Genomic DNA, 25,583 nt, shown 5'->3' with positions numbered 1-25,583 from the left:
ATACATATAAAGTTATGATAAACACTTCTCCTGAGATCTGATGATTCACTCCTCCTTTCTACCACTTTATAAAATAGTAAAAATTCAGTACTGAAAATAAAGTCTCTGGTCAGAGGACTCTACTGTATCAGCAAAATAATTCTGGGGAAGATAAAAGGGATTTAGATAGCAGTACAAATTGATTGGTGCTATAAAATTTAAAGGAAACTTGTGATTTGATTTTGTGATCACTATATCAGTTAGCTTTAATGGAAAGGCATAATATGTGGGATGTAAAATAAAGAGTTGGCCTCACAGACAAGAATACCTAGGTTCAAGTATTTCTGATACAAACTAGCTTTGTGACCTGGCCAAGTCACTTAACATCTCAGTGTTCTAGTTAATCTAAAACTCTAGTTGCAGAGATGATGTCAACCTACATTGGGAGAAGTTGTTTTCTAATCTGGCAGTTCCCTATAGTAATGATATCACAGATCCCTACTGTCATGAAGAGTCTGATCCAATAATAATTCTTTAAAAAAAAAGAATTTAGAGTCCATTTTTCCTTTGGAACAATAATTCATAAAAGCAACCCTGGCAACAGCAAGGATGGTACTGAGTTGGGGCTAAACTATACAGGATGTTCACTTTAAGGCTGACTACAGAGTAGTAAATGATAATTCTAAATCCATCTTCTGTGACTGTCAAAGGCAGGTAATTAAATATGTAAAAGTCCATTCAACTGTGTTTAAATTATATATATATATATATATATATATATATATATATATATATATATATGTAGTTTTTTACAACCACATAGCTGGTAAAAGGAAGGCAAAGATTACCTTTCAAACCATTATCACAATTAATTGAAAATTACAAGTCCTAGTTTTTAGTCTCATACATAAATGACCATAATTAGTATTAATAAAATAATGATTGCCATCATATAGCACTTTACAATTTGGAAAGCGGTCATCTGAGCATGAGGCAACCACTACAAGCAATATTATTTCCATTTTACAGATGAAGGAACTGAGATCCACAGCAGGTTAGGTGATTTTCTCAGGGTTAGATATAGCATGTCAAAAATGTTTTGGTTTTTTTTTTTCTGACCTTCTGGATGTGGACTCCTGCACTCTACTTATTCACTATAGTTACTTTTGGAAGGAATTTCAACAAGTACTGTCTTTTTCTGGGAAATGAATTATAGTATTAACATTGAAGTTTTTTCAATACTCTTGTTATGACTGATGAAGGAATGCTTATAAAACTGCTAAGTATGCTATAAGTATCCTTACATGTATAGATGTAGAAATATACAAGGAATATCATTCTCTTTGAGACTTCATACTGGTATATACTTTTCCTTTTTTCACTTAAAATTAACTAATTTTCACATATACAAATTTAGAACAGCTTTCTTTGCTCTTATTTTTTCTCTCCTGTATAGGATCTTCATTTAAATAATATTTTAAGCATAAAATATAGTTGTTTTTTTAAAGAATCAGGAGAAAATTCAAATTCTTGTGAGGATATTTCAAAGAAAATATTCAATATTACACAATTAAAACAAATTAAAGTTCATCGTGTACTTTTACAAAAGACTAAATTCCATTAAAATGATGGTCATTTGTGGAAATGCCTTAGTTCTTTTCAGTCTCAATTCTGTCAATTGCTATACTGGAAAAGGTAATTTGAGATCCCAAAAAGTACCATATTCTAATAAATATTACAGCAGAAGCTTAAAAAGCATTTTATTTTTAATTGCAATGATTAAGCTTTGAGAGATAAACACTTTACTACCTAACTCAACTACTCATTACTTAATGAGTTAAAATGGCTAGCTCAGCTGTACTGTCCCTTGATGGATTTAAAGACTGGTTCCACTTTTTGGCGTGGATGTATTCCTCCAAAATCATTCATTAAGTGGACCAAAATTTTGCATAATAATGATGATGATGATAATAATAATAATGTCATAGAAAGTTGCATTGTTGACCAAGAACTCAATTATCAAAGCCCTGATTAAATTCAGTGTGCCATAGCAGACAGAACCACCAGAAACCCTTAGAAATCAAGCATAGTTTATTCCTTCTTTGATTATTCCTCCTTGCTTTGAATTTTTTTTCCCCACAAAGTAAAACCAAATACAGCACATTTTAGGGCATCAAAAATATCAGAAATGTGGTTCTTGATACAATACTTAAATACTGATTGATTCATTCTTCCATGCTTTATGTAGTTATTGAGCAGCCTCCATGTACAAGGTACTGTGTGGTATATGGTTCAAAAAGATATAATTGACTCTCACAGTATATCTTACAGTATTTGATACTTTATTGACAAGCTATCACATCATTTCACACTTCATTGAGAAGCCATCAAAACAATTACCAGGTCATTAGCATGGAGTTTCAAATATTTCTCACTAAAGGACTGCTAAGGCAGACTTAAGATTGCATCTCATTGCACATGTTCATCTATAAAAAAGTTGAAGGATGAAGGCACCAATAGTGAGGTCTGAAGCTTTTACAGGTATCCCAAATGAATGGATTGTGAAATATGAAAAAAAAGCAAATAGGTATTGATTATAGAATTTTATTGACATTTTACACAGAATAACTTGAGATTAAATAGCTCATGAAAATCACAAATTTTTGTGAGAAAGGGAGGGAGAAAAAGAGGGAAAAGAAAAGAAAGACAGATATTCAGAGAGAGAGAGAAAGAGAGAGAGAGAGAGAGAGAGAGAGAGAGAGAGAGTCAGAATGGAAAGGAAAAAGAGACAGAGCAGGGAAAAAGACAAAGATAGAAACAGAGGCAGAGCCAGAGTGAGATAAGGGAAATAAGGAAAGAAAAAAAAAGGGAGGGGGAAGGGAGGAGAGAATGAAATTTCCAATTCACACTTTTCTTCCATGTATGCACCTCATACACATTGCACCACTGGTTTTGTTCTTAGCTCAAAGGAAAGGTGTCTTAGTTTTAACCAATAATATTAAGGAAACTATATGAAGATAAGGGTAAAAAAGATGAAATCTTTGCTAGATAACTTTACTCTTGGGAAGAAAGCCTTTCAGCAATAATAGTGAGTAGAGATGATGGTTTTCTTTGCAAAAATAAAAAAATTAAAAGTTTGAATTCATCTATTTTTAAAAATGCAACTGAATAGTAATGACATGACTTATCAGTGATAAAAGATTCTCTTTTATTTTACATAATTTGGAACCACAAGGGACTGCTTAAACTTGCCATTTTAGAAAGAAAGTTCAATGACTGATTGTTAGGTGCTACAATATTTTCTACATCTACCTGCTGGGTGATGAAGAGGAAAAAGAAAAAGTGGTGCTCAGAAAGACAATGACAAAACTTCCTTCATCTACTAGGCAAGATACTGATTATCAACCACTAGTGTATATGGTTCAATTGCATCACTGATGAATAGCCAAGAGACCCAGTTAACAAAAACAGAACTCTTAAAAAGTCTTTTAATGATTGTGGGAAAATGAAAAAATGTTTGTTATAATTAAGATTGTCATTAGAAAATGCTAATCACATATTAGCTTAATAATTACTTCCATGATAATCAAAAATAATGATTAAATTTTATTACTTATTTTGAAGTTGAATAGATAGTTTCACAAAAAAAATGAAGACTCAAAGGTGCTGCATTACAAAAGCAAAATTATCAAGCTTTAGGTTTTATGTTAGGTAAGGTGCTTTAGTAACGGATTAGAATGCTTTTCCTAGAAAGATTTGTTGATAAAGTTAATATTTATCCCAAATATAGGTACTTTCAAAATTTAGGGGACAAAACATTAAGTATTCTTTATAGAAGAGTATAAAAAAGAAAAAATTGAAGAATTTTAATATCTTCTTCACATTCACAGGAATGTAGTTATAGATCTTATCTGTAAAGAGTCTCTGATGGATTAATAGTCTTAATGAATATGTCTCAATGAATCTGAAGCCTAGCAGAGATCCAAAAATTGATATTTGCATTTTTCTTTTTGAAAAATTTTCACTATATATGCAATCATAAATTTAAAAATTAAATAACATTTTTATAGCATATTAAACTTTTCAATGTGAGGCAATATATATTTTCTCAAGTGTTTAGCTTGCAAATTGATGATATGCTAGAACAAGATTCCTTTTATTCTTTGGGAATATCAGGCTGCCTTGGAATCATCTATATTAATTTGTGACTTTAATTTGGGATATGGCAATTAATCATGAAATCTCAAGTTTAAAACTGGGATTTAGATATAGAAATATGCATCCAAATTTGGGCTCTAAAGAGTGGGATGTAACTAGTTGGTTTTGATATGAAGGAGAAGTTATTGGTTAGCTTCCTGTGTCTGAATGAAGAATGGAGAAAAGCAGGGCATCTAAGTGACACAGTATATAGAGTACTAGCCCTGGGATCAGGAGGACCTGAGTTCAAAATTGACCTAGTTGAGTGACCTTGGGCAAGTCACATAACCCCACTGCCTTAAAAAACAACACCAACAAAAAGGGACCGAAAAAATACCTATTATATGATTTTTTTAATAAGTAGAATGGTAATACACAAAGAGTCCAAAAACTTGGGTCCTATCTTGTTGTGTGTTCCTTGACAAGACACCTGACCTTGGTAAAAATCTGTTTCCTCATCTATAAAGTATGGGAGTTGGACAAAGACATTTCTAAGATGTCTTCCAGGTAAAATAAAATAGTCTATAATTGTAGTATTACTTATATATATTCATTTTAGATAATGGATGGTTTAGAATATAGTTTGCTACCTAGTAATGCCCTCTGTATTCATTATTTTCCCTTGAAATTTTAGATCTTTTATTTCTCCAAATTAATTTCAATTTTACTTTACTATTTTATGAACCAATCCTTTGATAGTATGATTGGCATAGCACGAAATCTATAAAATAATTTAGGTAGAATGATTATTTTTATGAATTAGCACAACCAAATCATAAACAAAGAGTCTCTCTCTAATTAGTTTTTATTTTTGGAAAGGGAATTTGTAGTTACATTCATATCTTCTTGGTTAGGTAATACTGAGAAGTTTTATTGAATACTAATTTTGCATAGGAAATTCTTTTTTTATGTTTCTATGTATATTTGGTAATACTGTACATAAATACTTGCTATTTCAAATACTGAGCCTTAAAAGTTTTTTCTTCAAGTATGCCCTAAAGTCAAGGACGAATAGAAATAATTTAATAAACTATTTGATGATGTTCAAAACTTTAAGACCCCCCCCCCTTTTTTGGTGTCTGTCCATTCTTTTTTTTTCCCAAAAATCCATTAATTTATTTATTTTTCGCGTTACTACAATAGTCATGTTGTAAATGTAAACATAACCCACCACCACCACCAAGGGAGAGACACCAAGAAAAACAAAGTGAAAGAAAAAACAAAAAAATGAACTTTAATCTGTGTTCAGATACCATCTGGGATGGACCACATTCTTTATCATAAATCTATCAAAAAAGTTGTTTCAACAGTTTTTTCTCCAAAGTTGCTTTTGCTAAATGTATTTCCTTTCATTTTATTCCTTCCAATCTCTCTCTCTCTCTCTCTCTCTCTCTCTCTCCTCAAAAGTGTGTTGTTTCTGACTATTCTCTCCCACAATCTTCCCTCTCTTCTATCACCTACATCCTGCCTCCCCTCCCTCTGATCCATTTCCCCCATCCTTTTCTTCTCAATTTTCTCTAAGATGGATTTCTATACCCTACTGAGTGTATGTTATTTCCTCTCTGAGTCACTTAAGATGAGAATGAAGGCTCACTCATTTCCCATCACTTTCTTCCTTCCACTCCAATGCAAAAAGATTTTTCTTGACACTTTCACATGAAATATCTTAGCCCATTCTACTCTCCTTTCCCTTTCTCCTAGTACATTCATTTTTTGCCTATCTTCATATTCAGCTCTCTCCTACCTTGTTCAATATATCTCCTTCTAACCACTCATTTAACAAATGAGAAGGTTCACATGAATTATCAGTATCATCTTTCAAAGCAGATACAAATAGTTCAACATCATTAAATCTCTCAAAATTTGCCCTTTCTGTACACCCTCTATTTGCTTCATCTGAGACCCATACTTAGAGATCAAACTTTCTGTTCAGTTCTGGTCATTTCAACAGGAAAGTCTGAAAGTCCCCTATTTCACTGAATGTCCTTTTTTTCCTGAAAGAGAATGTTCAATTTTGCTGGGGAGTTGATAGTCGGTTGTAGATCAAGCCTTCTAGAATAACATATTTCAAGACCTATGAGCTTTTAACTTAGATGCTACTAGGTCCTTTGTAATCCTGACTGTAGCTCCACAATATCTGAATTGTTTCCTTCAGGCTGCTTGTAATATATTCTCTTTGACTTGTGAGTTCTGGAATTTGGCTATAATATTCCTGGGAGGTTTCTTTGGGGGGGATCTCTTTCAGGAGATGACTGGTGGATTCTTTGAATTTCTATTTTACCTTCTGCTTCTAGGATATCAGGGAAATTTTCTGGGAGAATTTCTCTAAAAATGAAGTCTAGGCTTTTTTCCTGTTCATGACTTTTAGATAGCCCAATAATTTTTAAATTTTCTCTCCTGGATCTGTTTTTCCAGGTCAATTGTTTTCCCAAAGAGAACATTTTCTTCTAATTTTTCATTCTTTTGCTTTTGTTTTATTATTTCTTGATTTCTCACAGTCATCAACTTCCCTTAACTCCACTGTACTCCATTGAAGGAGTTATTTTCTTTAGAGAGCTTTCTTATCTCCTTTTCTATCTGGTCAATTCTGCTTTTTAAGGCATTCTTCTCCTCATTGACCTTCTGGATTGCTTTTTCCATTTGACCTAAACTAGTTTTTTACATGTTATTTTCTTTGATTTGTTTTTTTTTTCTTTTTTTTGTATCTCCTTCACCAAAGCTGCTGACTTGGCTTTCATGATTTTCCTTCATTGCTCTCATTTCTCTTCCAATATCTCCCTTACCTGATTTTCAAAATGTTTTTGAGCTCTTCCATAGCCTGAGCCCAATCCCTATTTTTCTTGGAGGATTTGGATACAGAAGCTTTGATTTTGTCCTCTTCTGAGTGTGCTTTGATTCTTCATGGGACCAAAATAATTATCTATAGTCAGTTTCTTTTTCTTCTGTTGTTTACTCATTTCCCCAGTCTATGAACTCGTTTTAACACAATTCCCAAACTTCTGAATACTGTTGGGACACCTTCCCATGGACCTTAATTCCTTCGAGGTCTTATGAGAGTCTCTGACTTCTCTCCTGGCCTGTGCTGTGAGTTGTGAATGATCACAAGCACTACCCTCTGCCCTAGAGCAGTAAAGAGGGTCCCTCTTCCACTATGTAATAGGGGACCCAGACTGCGACCAGGGTCTGAGTATGGAAAAGCAATAGAGTCCTGTCCCAGGGATAGCAGAGAGATCTTGACAGTCTCCCCTACCCCTTATCATCTTTGGACTGAGCATACTTGAAGCAGCTGCCCTGTGGCTCCCTGCTAGGTGGCTCTGCAGACATGCTTACAATTCCCAGCCGGGTCTGCACTGGCCTGGGCTCTGTGCTCACTCTAGTGTGGCAGAGTTTTCCAACTGACCTTCCATGTTGTTCTTGGTGATCACTAGGTAGAGGACAGAAAACCGCTCCTGCTGTTACAGACCCAGAATTCCCTGGAGAATCAGACACCCTGTGGGTTGTTCCTGGAAGGCTGGGGCTCTTTTGCTCTGGGACTGCTTGACTTGAGCTGTGTTGCAGCTTTTTCCAATACCAATGGAACAAACCCTTCCCATGGATCTTCTAAGTTGTCTGGGGCCAAAAAATTGTTTCTTCAGTCTTTCTGTGGCTTCTGACACTCTGAATTTGGGTAGAGTTTTCATTTTAAGTCATCTGGAGTGTTCTGAAGGAGAGCTTCTGGGAATTCCTGCCTCTACGCCCTCTTGACTGTCATAGGTAGCATTTCTTGAATTATGCCAAATAATAACTGGGACAGGGTGCACTTTTGCTGCATTTCTTCTGTTCCCCATTGCAAAAAATATAAACTCTTGAATATATATCATATTTAGGAAGGGATTTTTCATGACTGTGTGTTCACAGAATTTCCCTGCAATTATTTTTCAAGGTAATATTGTCATAAATTCAAAATACATGCACACATTTATAAATACATATCTATTATACACACACATACAGGTTTTAGTGAGTAAACTGTGTTTTTCTTAAGAAAAAGGATAGGAGAATAAATATAGTTTGTGTTTATACCTAAATACAAAAAAAAGTCTGAATCACTAAAGTACTATACTTTTATTCTAAGGACCTCAGAAAGTGGGAACTGCCTGCCACATTCTAGGAATATACTGCTAAATATTGTTCCCTCTGTTCTGAAAAAGTCTTTAATAATAGAAATATTACTTTCAGCACTTCTTCTGAGATCAGGTACTACTGATACTTCAAATTAAAAATTAAAAAAACAAAATTTATCACTCTCTCCTTTGTTCTTTCTTCCTGCTTTCCCTGTCTCTAATAAGGCATCACTATTATTCCACCCTCAAAGATTTGAACTCATCTTCAACCTATCCCTCTCTTTTGTTGTTGTTGTTGTTGTTGTTGTTGTTGTTGTTGTTGAGTCTGACACTTCAAGTCCCAATTTGGGGTTTTCTCAACAAAGATCCTAGAGTTTTTTGCCATTTCCTTTTCCAGTTCATTTTACAGATGAGGAAACTGAGGAAAACAGGGTTAAATAACTTGTCAAAGATCACACAGCCAATATCTGAGACCAGATTTGAATTAAGGAAGATAAGTCTTCCAGATTCCAAGCCGAATACTCTATCCATTTTAGCATTTAGCTATTTCATCCCTTTCTTCTACTCTAATATCTAATCAGCTGCTACCATAACCTATCAATTCTACTGTAATTTCTTTTAGGGGAGGGAGGCACTCTCTCCTTCCTTTCCCACTTTTATCACTCAGGTCAGGACCTCAGTAGCTCTTACTTGGGCTTTTGTCAATGGGCTCTTTATTGATCTTATTTGCAGGTCTTTCCACATACATGCCTTCAAGCACAATTCTGATCATGTTCTTTCCTAGTACAAAAAAGCTTTCAATAAATCCCCACTACTGAAAGATTAAATTCAAATTCCTGTCTTTCAAGGTATTCTAATGATTCAACTCTAGACTACTTTTCTTGCCCTTATCTCTCAAAACAATTCTCAAACTCCTACTAAATGAAATTAAGTACAAGGCTGGATGTAGTCAGTTTCTAAGTTCAAATTTTTACTCTGCCAATAACTACCCGTGTGACCTTGAGTAAGATCACCTGTTCTCCTGGCAGGAAAGGAATCAGCTGTTCAATGTTTGCCAATGAATTTAGGTTCCCCACAGGATTGCAGAATGTGTCCCAAAAGTAGAAGAGACTTGTGGAATGCTAGCAAAATAAGAATTTAATTACATCATTAGTGTTAAACTCAAATAGAAACAGGCCATTAAACCATACAAAAGGTTTCCATGTAGGCTACATATTAATTTGGAAAACCACATTTTACCATTATCTTTGTATTACTTATTGTATTTTTATTTGTTAGGTATTTCCCAATTACATTTAAATCTATTCAGCCTACCACCTTGATCTTCATTTCCCCCTCAGACCATGACAGAGAAAAGTGCCCAAATCTCAAGAACCTTGAGAAAAGCAGTTTCTCCAAGGCCCCTAGATCTGCTTCTAGCCTAGCCCCTATAGTAATCATTGAGAGGAGAAAATAATGTGGAGAAAGGGTTCAGTTTTTCTTAAAAATACCAGCAACAACTGTTGCCCAACTACCAATATCAGGCAAAAGAAATACAAAAATCATCTCCTACTCTACTCCAGACTATGGTCCTGCTTCAGTCATCTGGAAAGGCAACTCAGGAGGAACAGGGGTCAGCCATCCATACCAATTGCCACTTACTAGGTAGGAGATCTAGCCTAGCTGAAGCAACAGGGCACCCTAAGAAGGATGTAAGAAGCAGCATGATCCATACAAGTTGAACCTCTACCTGAATCATCATCACCTCTCAGACCCAAAAGGAGACAATCTAGGATGCTTAACTCAAGAACCTTGGTATTGTCTCCAGTTTAGCCACTATACCATATTGAGGGGAGAAATCACTGTGGAGAGGGGATTCTTTGTCACTACCAGCCATGACTGCTGAATAACAGGTCCAAATACCTGAGAGAGTGGCAGCACCAACACTGATTCCCAGACCTCCAGCCCATCATCCAACCCAGTTCTCATGGTCAATCATTTAGGGATGGAGAAAGATCAGCTATCCCCACCAACTGCCATTCGTTTAACTGAAGCAGTAGGGCATTCTGAGGGAGAGATTGGATATGGTATATTTATTTAATAAGGTCAAAGTACCACCACAACCTTGATTACCATCTTCCCTCAGTCTCTAATGGAACCAAGAAGCTTTAGAATATCGATGCTTTCAGCCCAGTGTCAAATGGTTCATAATTAGAAGTTGATATGATTTTATCAAAAGATATAGCATCAAAGAAGTAAAGACATGTTTTGCTTCTGCATCCTAAGAACCACTGTACCTTTCCATCTGACTTGCAGCTGAAACCTGTGTTGTGGATTGTCTCATAGATTATCTATTAGAAGGTGGGTCCTTTGAGAAACAAGAACTGTCTTATTTTTCATTTGTATCCCAAGTGCTTAGCACATAGTAACTGCTTCATAAATGCTTTATTCATTTTTCCTCAGTTTTCATATCTGGAAAATATTTCCTAATTTTACAGGAGTAGAGGGATCTCTAATGGGAATAGATGACCTCTCCTGTTTCTTATAGCTCTAAATCATTATATTATTCTCTGAACAATATCCCTAAAAAGCTTCATGCTTTCATGTTGTTGTTGGTGAGGTGTTTTTTTTTTGCCTTTGCTCATGCTATTCCCTATTCCCAGGATGCCTTTATTCCACTCTTACTCCATTTCCATGTATCCATTTCATACATAGTCAATAAAAGTCTAACATAAGTAACTTCTGTGATGCCCCACAATCATTTTCTTCCCTCATTAATATTTGTACTCATTTCTGTGCAGTAAAGATATTTGTGTACCTCTTATCTCCCAAACTAGAGTAAAAGATTAAGCATAAGAATCATGATTTATTTACTTATTATTATTTAGCATGAAACCTCAAAATATACTAGATGTTCAATACAATAAATGTTCATCAAAATCAATTTTTAGTAGCCTAATTGCATCATCCATATGCCATCAATTATATTAAATGAGTAAACAGGCTTTTCAACTGGTATTCAGTTAAGTGAGGAACATATCACCCCTGATTTAAAGAACCTTAGATCTCTAGGTAGCACTGTTGTCACTGTAATCTGGAAATGCAAAGATACAATTCGGGAACCAAGTACTGTGAATAAGCCTAATGTGGCTAGGGTGATATGAAGCATGAACCTTTTATTTAATAACTGGAATGATTCAAATAATTTTATAAATGGCATGATGCAAACATTTTCAATTACAGGATCAAGGAATAGCCCAAAGTGGTTCAAACACTGCAATACAAGTAACTATAAATACGCCACCCTACTATTCCCCAATACTGGAATGCGACAAGATAATCAAGGGTGGTTCTACTTGGTCTACAGGAGCAATTTCATTTATTCAGAATGGGACAAAGATTATAGAAATTCAAAACTCCTAAAAAAATCCAAATATACTGAACAGAAGTTCTTATAATCACTGATGGTTTATATTAATGGATGGACCAGCACACAATTGTAAAGGGTTGGGCAGAAAAGAGTATGGTTCTGCTGGCACAAATGGATCACTTGCAAAAGTATAACTAATGCCCCTTGAGTCTTGCCCTCTATTAATTACCTCCAATTTATCCTGATTCTAATTTGTTTGGACACAGTGGTTTTTAGGTTGCTCTACTTACTCCTCTACTCAGTAGACTGAGCCTCTTGAGAGTAGCAACTATTCTTTGATTTCATTATATACCCAAGGCTTAGTACATTGCCTGACACAGAGTAAAGAGCTTGAAAAATGCTTGTGAGTGACTTTTTCATAATACTTATTTTCCATTTCCAATCAGAAATATTCCTAAATTCAAGCTTCATGAAATTTTTGAGATTAGAAAGGTCTCAAAAAAGTATTTGTAATAACCAATACTTTAAATTTATCTTATGCTTGAAGCAACTAAAAGTAATTGGTCTAACTTGATTATTTCAATAAATATCCTAATTAAAAGGAAAAAAAAAACTGTTCCCAGCCCTCATGACCACTAGAGACTTTTTTGATGGTTTCCAATTTAATTGAATGCTTGATAGGTCAATGGGTCTATAGAGGATATTGAGCACCCAGAATGCTTTTTTACAGAACTGACACAAACCAACATGGAAATTAAACTATGTTCTTTTAATTAGACATTTTCCTCTTTGTAGTTTGGACTCTTGATATGCATGAAGGCTACAGAAAACAAAACAAAATAAAAAAAATCTTATGATCTTAGCTATGTGGATAAAAGATTCTAGATCAATTACTTTAACACGCTGCACAACTGAGAGACAGGTTTGAATATACCGGGTTGTCACAAATTTGTCAGATAATAACATGTTGGCTCTTTGCCCAGTGACCTAGGTGCTAAGATGCCTTGCTGATATGGAAGGAATATCATATCCACAAGGCCAAGGGATTCCCACAGCATCTAAAATCACTAATAGTCCTGTTTCCTATCAAATCAGGTCAAGAGGTGATATGGTTCTGGAAAATGCAGAAAAGGATATCTTTATACAACATTCCCCTCATTATAATAAACATAATGTGGAAACCATGTCATCATGTATGTGATGGCATGGTGCTCTTCAATTGCAAAAGATGAAAATCATATTTTTCTTATGAATACATATTGCCAGAAATTCTTATATGTATTAAATACATATAATTAAACATATGTATATACAAACATATATACCTATATACATGTGTGTATATATGTGTATGTGTATACATATATATGTATATACATACATACATACACACACACATATGAAAGCTGCATCCTCTTTCCAGAAATCTTAGCACTACGACTTCCATCAATAATCAAGGTCAACTCAATGTCATCAAAGTAGGAAATGTGTTAAAATGATCCATGAAATATATAATTTTCTATGCACCTTGTTTCCTAGCATTTGAAAAAAGTTAACTTTGCATTTTTGCTGAACACAGAGGGAACTATATTTCTAAAAATTTCACTCAAAGAATGTAAATCACTTAGCAAAGCAAAGTGATAAAATTAGTCCATTTTCTTAAACCAGAGGAACAGATTTTTAAAAAGTTATTTGGCAGGAAAGTTTTGATTTAAATTCCATTTTAAAATTGATATTTATGTGTGTAAGTTCTCTTTTATGGCATTAAAAAAAGGAGATTGTGTAAAAAACAGTCCTCAATCTTTCAAAGTTGCAGAATAATGATATACTTAACTCTCTCTTAAGTCTTCTTATCAGAAGAGAGAAGATAAAGAAAGTGGGTGCAGATGAAAGGAATACTCTATTGTATACCAATTTCCTGACAATTAAGATTTGGAAAATATGAATAGGTTGCCAGGTGTTGCTCCTCACTAGAAGATTTTTTTTTCAAAAGGAAACTTAAAGATGTAGAACGGATTCTTATTCAGATATATTTTGGGCAAGACAAGTCCTGAAGTTACTTCAAACACTGAGATTCTATGATTCTTTGAATTCTACATAATAATTGACTCATATAGATTAGTATTATTCCTTTGTCATCACATAGCATAATTTTTAAATTCACTTTCTAATGACAGCTTCAAACTTTTTTGTACAGAGATATTTTAAAGCTTTACCTTTCTTTGGGTAAAATCCTTGCAGTGGAGCTACTGCGTTAAAGAGCATGTAAACTGCTTTAATGCATTATGTAACTGAATATTGCTCTTTAATCAACTCTCTTTTTCCTTCATTTGTTTCTTCATATTTCTTCAGAATTTCATTCACGAGAGCTCGCTGCCATTCCTGGGCTGACTTTTAATTATAAAATTCTATCTGTATTATCTGAGAACCTTTTGAACCCTTTTACTGAAATTCCCATTCTCTACCTTTAAAATGATGAAAATATCATTAAGGCAAGCCTAGACTTTATTAGTTGTTCTACTTTTGAGAGAGAGCTTCAGCACATTCCTGGTTAATTAAAATCTCTTGGCATCTCTACATGATGTCTGCTAATCTTATGATTTATCAGTCATCTTTTTCTTCCTTCTGTACAGGTGGTCTTCAGTATATTTCCAGTATAATATCACTTACATTTCTTTTTCTTGATCTTTCCCCAAACACATGCATTCATGCTTGTCATTATTGGTTCCTGGATATTCACATTTCATTATATTGGCCTTAGCATATCATACTATTCTCCCTCTCCTTTTTATCTATTCTGTTCCTTTTGAATAAGGCATCTCTTTCAGAAGGTTTGTTCTAATAATGGAATATGATTCCATCTGACTAGGATCAATAACAGTAAGGTCAAATTTGCTTCTTTGTCTTATTTGTGCATAAACTAACAGGACCACAGATTTTATTGCTAGTCCTTTTTTTTTCAAAATTTTTTTTCTTGTCAATTAACTAAGTTTTGTTGAAATGCTAGTGTGCTATGTTGTAGTTATCCCTTTGCCCTTTTGGTTAGAATCCCTTCTACTAAGACTTAAAAGACTCCAGGAAAATAATATTTTACTAGCCTTAATGAGGTATACTCCCTCCCTGGACAAAAGTCCATCATTGCTATATTTTATGCCATGGTTTGGAAATCTAAATATCATTTTCCGACATAGTCTCTTTACCTAACTGTTCATATCCCAAATCTGCCTGTTTCTTCGGAAGTCCCTGAATTATTGGCACCAATGATGAAAGAATCAGTTGTGTCCTTAAGATTTTCACTTCTTGCCCAGGATTTCATAATATGGAAAATAAAGAAGTTATTCCTTGAGTCTGAAACTTCGGGGAGGAAGATCAGAGAACAATGTGATTGTGGAGAACTGTTACTTGGCCACAGCAAAAAGACAAACACCATGCACCCTGTACACATCACTGAAAATTCCTTCTTGTCTTACATACTTGGTAGAAGTGCAATACAAAGTCCTTTGTCATTCCCAATATTTTGTGATCAGCTTCCATGATTGATAGAAATTATGACAAAGGCCCATAAGGTTATCTCTTGCATTTCTCTGTTTAACTTCTTCCATATTTTGAGGTCATGTGAAAGTCTTACCTTGTGATTCCTTTTTTTTTTTTAAATCCTGTAGCATTTATCATCTATAACACTCAGACTGTTACTTAATGCATGCTGGTTTAGATCATTATTTGTTAATTTTATATGTTCCATTTCTCTAACTAGGTCTTGAGTTCCCTGGGATAAAGACTGTCTTAAGTTTTTGGTCCTCAGGGCCTAGCACAGTGTTACAATCAAAATAGTTAGTAGACAAAGTTTTTTTTTTTTTTAAGGGCATTTCAATGTTGTACCTAGCAATGAATTTTGGAATTTGAGCAAGCATAACATCTTTTTATCTACCACCCTCAGATTTGAATGCTAAAATAGGAAGGGAATATTTCTGATACAAATCCAGCTGGATTCATGTCACTTCACTAAAATACACTATAGTGCAAATCCAATCAAATTACTGCAAAGGATGGACCATGGCAAAGAATTATATGCATGTAAGATTTCAGGTTTAAAGAAAAGGACACAATTTGGAAGCAGAATATAGTCTAGTTTGGCCAGGGATTACAATGATCTAAATGCATCTCTCACCATGTGTTTATTACATGACAGATATTGAGCTAAATATTAGGGATAAAAGAAAAGCAGAAGCAGTCTTTACTCACAAGAAACTCATATTACAATGGAGGAGACCACATAATACACAAATACCTAGTTATATGCAGAAAATATAGAGTGAATAAATGGAAGGTTATCTCAGAGGGAGAAGGCATTGGCAGTGAGGAGCAAGGAAAGCAAGCTAAGAAAAGTGAGTTGAATGTTGAAGGGACTCGGGAAAACTAAGAGATATATAGACATATGGACATGAAGATACATTTAAAGCATGGAAGACAGTGCAAAAGTAATGGAATGAGAGATGAAGGGTCATGGGCAAGGGACAGCATAAAGGTCAGTGTATATAGATTACAGATTGTATAGAGGGAAGTACAGTGTAAGAAGACCAGAAAATATGGTAGGAATCGGGTTATGCAAAACAATGTTTTAGTGGTGAAATAAATCTGAAGAGATACATGAAACACTGTGGTTAGAGTATGGGGAGCCTGATGTCAGGAAGACTCATCTGGCCTTATACACTTACTAGCTAAGTGACCCTAGGAAAGTTACTTAACACTTTTTGTCTCACTCTCCTCTTATGTAAAATGAGCTGAAGAAAGAAATGGCAAACCACTCCAGTATCTGCCAAGAAATTCCAAAATGGGCCACAAAAAAATCAGCCATAACTGAAATGAATGAACAAATAAAAATCACCAATAACTGTAGAAAAAAGGAAAAATTAAAAATCAGAAGAGCTGAATTCTAATCCAAATTCTACTATTAATTAGGTATGAACTTGGGCAAATAGAAAGTCTTTGGCTTACAGTTTCCACCTCTGTTACATGGGGTAGCCCTGACTAGCTCATGGAGTGATTGTGAAGATTACAAGAAATAATGTAAAACTGCTTTGAAAAGAGCAAAAAATTTGAAGTATTATATTATTTTCCCACATTACTTGTTTACAAAATAGATAATTCTTCAGAGAGAAATTTAAAATGAACATTGCCTTATTCATAAAACATTTTAAAGTTCTACAGAAAAATTGTCTATATATAGTTATTTCTATATCCATATACAGAGAAAGAGACGTGGAAATAAAAACAATGTAAATGTAACCTTTGTGCAAGATAATATGCTCATGAGCATGAAACATAAACATTTGGTAACTGTGGGTGTGATAGTGTGATAATCATATTACTTTACAAAGCCCAACACTTGCAATGCTGGACCTCGAGATGTATTTAGGGATTTGCAAAAGTATCATACTGTTTTTACACACTACCCTACTATTTGACTATTAAAATAGGAAGCAAAGGAACATTTCTGATACAAATCCAGATGGATCCACATCATCTCCCTTTAATTCACAGATGTTTTCTGTTGGCTTTGATACATATAAACAGTCATATAAACAGCTACCGCAATCATTATCCAGTCATCAAATGTATCGAAAGCAAACAACTTAAATTAAAAATACATAAACACAAGGCTTTAAACAAGAGTGCCAATTGTCCCAGAATATAAAAGGCATCATAAAGAAATGGATATTTTTCTGTCTGTCCATCCTTGATAATACAAGAGACTGGCTGCTAGGATTTAAGGCTTTCAAGAAGAGTTCAAAGTGTCTGAACTTGACAGTAGAGATGTTTTCTTCATAGGTCAGAGGGAAAAAGCCCAATTTACTTAATCCTCCAATTTTAAATAGTCTAATTCTCCATATCTCAAACTTGTATGACACACACATGACAGAATGCAGGTGTGGATGTCTGTCATAATGAAACCACTTACGCTCAATATGAAAGCACAATGCACTGAAGGAGCTCCAGTGAACCTCAGCAAAAGATTACGCACAGAGCTATTGGCAGAACATGGCAAGACAGAATGTCAGATTTCATAGTCGGCAGACATCTACAACAACTGATGCCTTGTAGTCAGAGGCTGTTAAATTACCTGTGAAGGGTTACTGGCAGCCTTGAATGTTTTTCTCATTGTTTATTTAGTTCCAAAGCTCTTGGTCTTTGTGCTGATTGCCCTAACTGACAGCACAGGAAGTCTGGACTTTGTAAACAGGGTGCTGCTGTAGTGAATTACAGGTAACAAGTGTGTGATCAACCTGCTAGGACTAGACCTTTATAAAGAAATGCTTGTTAGCTACACCAAAGGAATATGGGTTAATATATAAAAATGTCAAATGTGGAAATAATTAATATAAAAATGTTCCTGAAAACATAGAAATTTTACTGTCTCTCTGAGCAAATAGGATTTCATATAATTTAGGCAATTGAATATTTTGTTTCTCTGCATTAATTTTTTAAAAGTAAAAGTAAAAAAGTATTCAAATATTGCAGTGTAAGATGTTAAGTAGATGCCTGTTAAATGGGCTAGACTATTCTAAAATGAAAATGAAATGAAAAAAAGTAGGAAAGTATAACTTTCACTAAAAACAAGACTTGATAAAATGAAGTAAAATGGACACAACCGGACCATAAATTTATGTAGGGTATTTAAAATGTAACTAATTTAAAAAGCATAAGTAAAAACAGAAAAGTCATGAATTAGTAGACATGAAAGTCCTTTATAATAACAAAGCCTTACTTCATCTGTGTCTTACAATACAGAAGAGAACGGATTATCAACAAAGGTTTCCAAATGCATTAATATCAGGCACTATTGCTTATATGAACATTATTTATGAAAACAGATACCATGTTATCATATTATTATGCCCCAAAGTCCTTGTTTTGCAAGTTGAAATAAGAAAAACAAAGTTTTGTTAGTATATACATTGATGCTGATTATTTCAGACTCCTATTCTTACCTCTGAAATTTAATCTGCATTAAAGCACCTGTGTTTTTTACAAGATATTTTCTTCCCTCCAGATTCATTGTGAAAAATGTGAGTTGTAATTTAATAAAATTGTACAAGCAAACAAAAATATTCACCAAAAGATGCTTTCTTTATGTCCTTTTCATTATCAAAAGGCCTGAAGTGAAACTTCTATTAAGTAACTATGGGATTTCATGTTGAATCTTTTCTCATTGGCAACTACAAATAATTGACAGCACTGTTTCAGAGTATCTTAGGTACAATGTATGACTAATATTTCATCAAGCACCTCACACAGATACATTAGAGAGTATTTAAATATCTAATTACAACATATGGGTTACTAACCAGTTCCCAGGGTGCCACAGTGCCAGCCAACCCTATGGTCTAACTGGATTCACATTGATAATATATAGCTATAATTCTGCTTCAATTAAAAGCATATTTCAGCAGAAGCCCAGAGCAGGATGGCTGTTGTATGCATTTTAATAATACCAACTCAGAACTCTGCTTATGCTAAATGCACATTGCTCAAATGGATTCAGAATTATGCTTTACATAAATAAAGACTGATCATATTAAGACAAAATCCTGCAAAACTAAATGCACATTAATGGCACAAACCCAGAATATGTTGGCAATTCTACAGACAGTGCATATAAATCAATAAATCTATTTCACCTAAAGTTGCACTAATATTTTTGTAACCAAAATGTTTTCCCACTTAAAAACAGATCAAGTGAATGAGAGTGTGAAACTGGAAGTAAAAAGGGGGGAAAGAAAATTAACCTGAAAATGTCAAGTATTTCACTAGTTATAAATATTAGCCTCCTATAGTCAAATCATTACATGAATTCTGAGCTGGAATGTTAATTTACCTATTATTTAAAGTGGGCCAAGAGGTAATCTACCATTTTATTGCATTAAAGAATCATAACCATCTTTAAACATGTTTGCTTAATTTCCATATAATATAATAAAAAATTTTAAAACAATTACATCCAGTTATAACTAGAAGGAACATTTTTTCACTATCTAGAATACAGTAATTTGTTACAGAAAGATACAAATATTGTTGTTTTTAAAAAAAATTCTAGCATCTCAGAGTAAGACAGTTTCATATTTAATAGTACTAATATAATCAAACCTGGGATAATTTACCATTTGAAAAAAAATGTGACATGCCATTAGAATAGTTCCAAAATGAATAACAAATGTAACCTATGACAATGCCATTATTTTGAAGATAACACCTGTTTTCATTTATTCTAACTTTTGTTACAAAAATTCATATGGGTTTCAAAACTCTAAAAAACAAAGATGTTGAAATTGATGCTTTCTATTAAATTTGACTAATGAATTGCATGATATTATTTTGAAGAGTAGAAACAGGAGTGAATGGAAAAACATTTAGCCTGTTTTCATTGAAGAAGAAGAAAAAAATGAGTCATCCCATTCATCACATTTTCATAACTCATTTCTATAGATTATAATTTATAAAATGCTTTCATAGACACTGATATAAGATTGATATATTATTATTATTATTACTTAAGAGTAATAATAATCAAATAGTTTTAGAGTCCTTGAATCATATTACTTCATTGCCTCATTGTTGGGAAATATAGGAAAGCATGAAGCTCTGAGCAGCAGCCCACAGCCAACTGATATCAAGAGCTAATAGATGCAACAGAATTTCACTACAACAACGACAAAATTTGGATGACCTCATGAAGTTCATGCTCCTTTGCCTGATAACAAATAGTTGACTTCAAAGAGCAAATTCTTCTGGCTCATGGTATGGAGAACTTAACTCCTCATATACCAAATTAGTACCAGAAACAAAGGTGCAACTCTAGTCATGTCTTCTTCTCAAGTAAAGAGAGGGAAAATAAAACAATGAATTATGTGGGTTTTTTTTACTTCAAAAAGAAGTTAAGTTATAGTAGTAGATTCTGGCAATTCGGCACCAGAGAGTGATCAATGCATGATTCATTCTGAAGAAAACTAAATGAGTAGATGTAGAGAGCTTCTGCAGGAAGATAACATATAGTCTAAATTAAACAGAAGAGCTATTTCTATTAATAAAATGATTTACTTACCAAAATTCACAAAGGGTAATCAAAATATTTGATAAAAAAGTATTTAACTCAAAAATAGCTCTGGGGTATAGACAATCTTCAAATACTATATTTGGGATTATCATGGTTCTGGAATTAAATTATAATTAAAATTATAGCATTAATTTTTGTATTAAAAATTGTATTAATCCATAAGACATCATTACAAAAAAAATACATCACTTTTTTTTTAAACTAGCCTCTTAAAAATGGGTTCATTGAGAACATTACCAATATTATTCTGTATATTTGGCACTATATAATCAAAGAAAGCTGACTTACTGGCACAAATTCCTCAATCTCTTTGGGCTTTAGATTTCTCATCATTGTAAAATGAATGAATTTCTAAGATCATATCATTTCCAGTCATACTATAGTACCACACATGAACCAATAGATGACCAAAGCGGAGAGGGAGGGAGGGAGGGAGGGAGGGGGGGAGGGGGAGAGAGAGAGAGAGAGAGAGAGAGAGAGAGAGAGAGAGAGAGAGAGAGAGAGAGAGAGAGAGAGAGAGAGACAGGATTTCATTATAATTTCATTGTTGTTGGTAGTACCTGGTGAGAAACTTTTTCCTACCAATCTAATCGTCATTTTCTTTGAAAATTACAATTTTAAACAATTGCTTAGAGAGCTGAGATACTAAGTGACTTGTCCAGGGTCACGTCTTCTTTATGTGTCACAATCTGAATTTGATCCTCTTGAGGCAGTTTTATCACTGATTCCTCAGTAGTACATGACAGTTAAAAATTCAACAAAAGTCGTTAGGTTTTTTTAAAAGTAGAAAAACAGGTTGAGTAAAGCATGTGGGTAGTATTCAGGTCACTAAGCACTTGGGGTGAAAAAGCAGAAAGCACACTAGTCTAAGATCAGAAAATGTAAATTTTAGTTTAATAGTACCAAGTTAGGCATTTCTGGTCAAGGTCCGTAACTTCCCAAAGGCCTCATTTTCCATACCCATGCAATAATATCATTGAATATGATTATTTCTAAACGTTACTTTCAATCTAGTAACTCTTTACTAATTTAGTTAGACTTCATACAAGTTCGAATAAAATAGTTGCAAGAGTTAATTCTAGGAATGAAATGTATCAAAGAGCAATTTTTCTGGTTAAAAATAGATATAAAATTAGTAAGTAAAATGAGGGAAGTGCACATCAAGAGTCTTGTCAGTTTACAAAGAATACCAATATTTAGAATTGTGAAGAATACATAAAAAGTCTTAGGCAGGCAAATGGAAAGAACTATCACAAGATAATCAAAAGTGAATATTGAAAAATTACAAAAGAATGAACATTGCTCCAAAGAAAAGAAGACGTAGAAAATTAACCAGGTATGGAAAATTGCATTTAATTTTAGATATTTTGGTAGATATTTGCCCTTGCAGATTATTTGTTATATGGAATAACTGGGTCTGGGCAAAGGGAGGAATATTTGAAGAAATTTTGATAAAGACAAATGATATCAGTTTTAAAAGTATTTTTTAAAAAAGTCTTAGGTAAGGATCCAAATTACAATGCATACAGCACATTATAGGAGGGTATCACATTGAGTCTCACAGCTCCTATTCCAGGGCCTTAACACATAGTAGGTAGTCAATTAATGTTTGCTGATTGATTGCCAAACAATTACTGAACTATCACTGTAAGATGAATCACATCAAAAGAAGCATTTATCAAGAAGTACCAGTAATCAAAAAGTAATAACATTTGACCCATGGATACTAAAAGGATGAAAGAGACAAGAATATGAAGTATATCAGAATTATTGTAAAGAAAAACCTGACCAACTTTCTGAAAAACAAAATGAAATAGGTATATTCTTACTCCATTATATTAAGTAAAACATGATGTTTTGGTAGAAAAATAGCCATTAAAGCCATATCTGGAAACATGGCTTTGGGAGAAGGTCAAGAGAACAGAAAAGCAGAGAAGCATTATTATTCCTGATATACATGTCTCTTATTTTTTAACTTCAAAGGCATGTAGGTGAAAGAAAGGAAAGGAGATGTAGGAAGAAAAAGGGGGCGGGGGGGTACACATTTTGTTCAAAGACAAAAAGGCAAAAGCAGAGCCTCAAACTTGCTAATTTTGAGATAACTCTCATGACCATTTTTATTCTGGCTTTTGCTGTTCTCAGACTGTCCTCCATATGGTTAATTATCACCACTTGGATTCTTTTTTCCCCTTATCCTGCTTTAACTCAGTGTAGCTTTTGACACTATTCATGACTCAATCGTTTTCATACATCCTGAACTAAAATCTGGGAAATTATTGCTCTAACCACTCCTGGTTTTAATTGTATTTGATTCCTTTTTTGCGTTTTCCCTTTATCTTCTTATTCACATGGTGGCTCAAATTCCCATATGGTATACTTCCCATTAAAATAAACTTCAGGAGGTCATCCAAATTTTTTTGTTGTTGTTGTAATGAAGTTCTGTTGCACCTATTAGCTCTTGATATCAGTTGGCCATGGACTGCTGCTCAGAACAATTTAAACTCTATAAATATCTTTTTTTTTTTGCAACACTTTTTAAAATGATACTTTACTTTTTTTTTGCTGCCATCTGGGCCACCCCGTTGCTATTTGAGATTCCTGAACTAAATAAAGTTCACAATAAATCTTATTCTTGTACTTTTTCCTAAGCTCTTTGATACTTTTAGGTTCAGGGTAAAATTCAAGGATCAATTATTTCGTTATTTCATTAGTTTGGGTACCCATCTACCTGCAAACTCTCTATGTCTTAGTACATATACATACATACATACATACATGACAAACTTTGGGAGGGAGATACTTTTTATTAACCCTAATTCACAGTTAAGGAAACTGAGGCAGATGGCAATTAAGTGACTTGTTCAGGGTCACACAGCTATTAAGTATCTGAAATTGCATTAGAACTCAGGTCTTCTTGAATCTAGACCCAGAACTCATCAAATGTACCACCTAACTGGCTCTAAATCTAAAAGATGACAGATAAAGTGTTTTGGCAGGTCAATTTTTGAAGCCTTTCCAACTTGGAAAGCTCTGCTTGAATGGCCTTGGAGAATCCAGAGTCAACCTCATCAGAATGGGTCTCAAAAGAGGGTTTTAGAGAAAAAAAAGAAATTAATCTATCCATTAATTCACTCATTGAAGGGATAGGTCTATTTTTGCCTTTCTTTGTATTTCTAGTACTTAGTCACAATACCAGGCCCAGAGTATGCATTTGATAATTGTGTGATTATTTGAATGACTGACTTCACTGATCAAAGTTTTCCTAAGCAGAACCCTTGTTAGCATACCTAAATATATATAACATCAATAGCTTCATCAATATAAAGTTAGAAACTTTTTTTGATGTTTCAAGTGTAAAATATTGTATAGATTGGTTTAAATCGACCATTCAACATTTCTGTTTCTTTACTGATTCTCTGTCACCTCAGTTCCAAGATGCTGCATGATTCTAGGTATCTACTGCCACATCAGTTCTGGACCAGAGACAAGGATACATTATGACAGGTATTGTGTTATACCTTTGTATTTTATTTAAGTGTTCTCCCCTTCTCTTAAATAGTAATTTTTGTCCATGTGAGGCTTGTGTGGCATGTGAGGTCATGTGTGGCTCCAAGCACTGACAAGTTTGACCACTGTTGGAAAAGAAGTTCCTGCTCTCCCCAAGGGCATGGCAGATATTTATGGTTCAGTGAACAACAACAACAACAAAAAAAAAAAAAAAAAAAAAAAAGGGCAGAAGTTTGGGCTTGGCCTTTGAGTGGATTCTTCATTTGCTTTGAGAGCAGTTCATATGCAATCAGGTAATGAACATTTTGCTTAAAAGTTTTACAACTCTCTTTTACATAATTCTTTTAAAAGAGCAAAATAATGCCTTGACAACATGTTAGGATTTCTTTAGCATTGTTGCAATCCTCTAATGTAAAAATCATCATACTGTGGAGAAACATAACTGTATTTGAGTCCCTAAGAGAGAAGCCATCTGCAATTATGAAATATTGGACAGCATGAACATGGTCCTGTGATGACCACATGCAGTATTTTTTATTTTGTTTCATTAAAATCATGTAATGTGTAAGAATTTTGCCATCAATTAACATTTCTTCTGAATTAATTCCTGGTTTGTTTGGGGAAATAAGGAAAATTTACTGTAAAGTTGAGGCCCACTTGTGCTGTAGAATCCACAGAGTCCTAGTCAATGTTTTGCAAATATGTCATAACGAGTTTCTGGCTCTAAGTAGTTCCTGGCAATTATGTCATAGTTTGACAACAGGAGACAACAAGGACATCAGAATCACTAACATGGCATATGGCTTGTAACTGTTGACTGTTTATCAACTTCGAAGGGACAGAATGATTTTTTCTTTCTTTTTTTTAAAATTAAAATGTTTTTAATCAGAGAAAATCTGCTTTCTCTCCATTCTACTCTACACCTCAAATGATAAAGAAAAACAAAACAATGTTACAAATATATATGTGGAGAGAGAGAGAGAGAGAGAGAGAGAGAGAGAGAGAGAGAGAGAGAGAGAGTCAAACAAGACAAATTTCTATATGGACCATTTAAAGAAAAATCTCATTCTGCACTCTATGTCCTGTATTACTCTATCAGGAGATAAATATAATGTTTTACCATGAATCATCTGTAATTATTGTTGTACATTACAATGATCAAAGTTTCTAAGGCTTTCGAAGTTTATGTCATTACAGTATTGTTGCTATTGTATCAAGTATCCCCTGATTCTACTCACTTTATTTTTCCATCACTTTTTATATCTTTCTAGATTCCTCTGAAAACATTCACATCATCCTTTTTTATAGCATAATAGAATTCCACTATTTATGTATC

General features: G+C 33.9%; 1 protein-coding gene across 3 annotated transcripts in view; it reads right to left on the bottom strand.

The window, feature by feature from the left end:
* ZNF407 (zinc finger protein 407) overlaps window positions 1–25,583 on the bottom strand; it is a 654,777-nt gene that overhangs the window by 113,587 nt on the left and 515,607 nt on the right. The window lies entirely within an intron of this gene.

This window comes from Macrotis lagotis, chromosome X, assembly GCF_037893015.1.
Source record: "Macrotis lagotis isolate mMagLag1 chromosome X, bilby.v1.9.chrom.fasta, whole genome shotgun sequence".
Classification (NCBI taxonomy): Eukaryota; Metazoa; Chordata; class Mammalia; order Peramelemorphia; family Peramelidae; genus Macrotis; species Macrotis lagotis.
The sequence above is the reverse complement of the archived record's forward strand: the minus strand, read 5'-3'. Positions and strand labels throughout refer to the sequence as shown.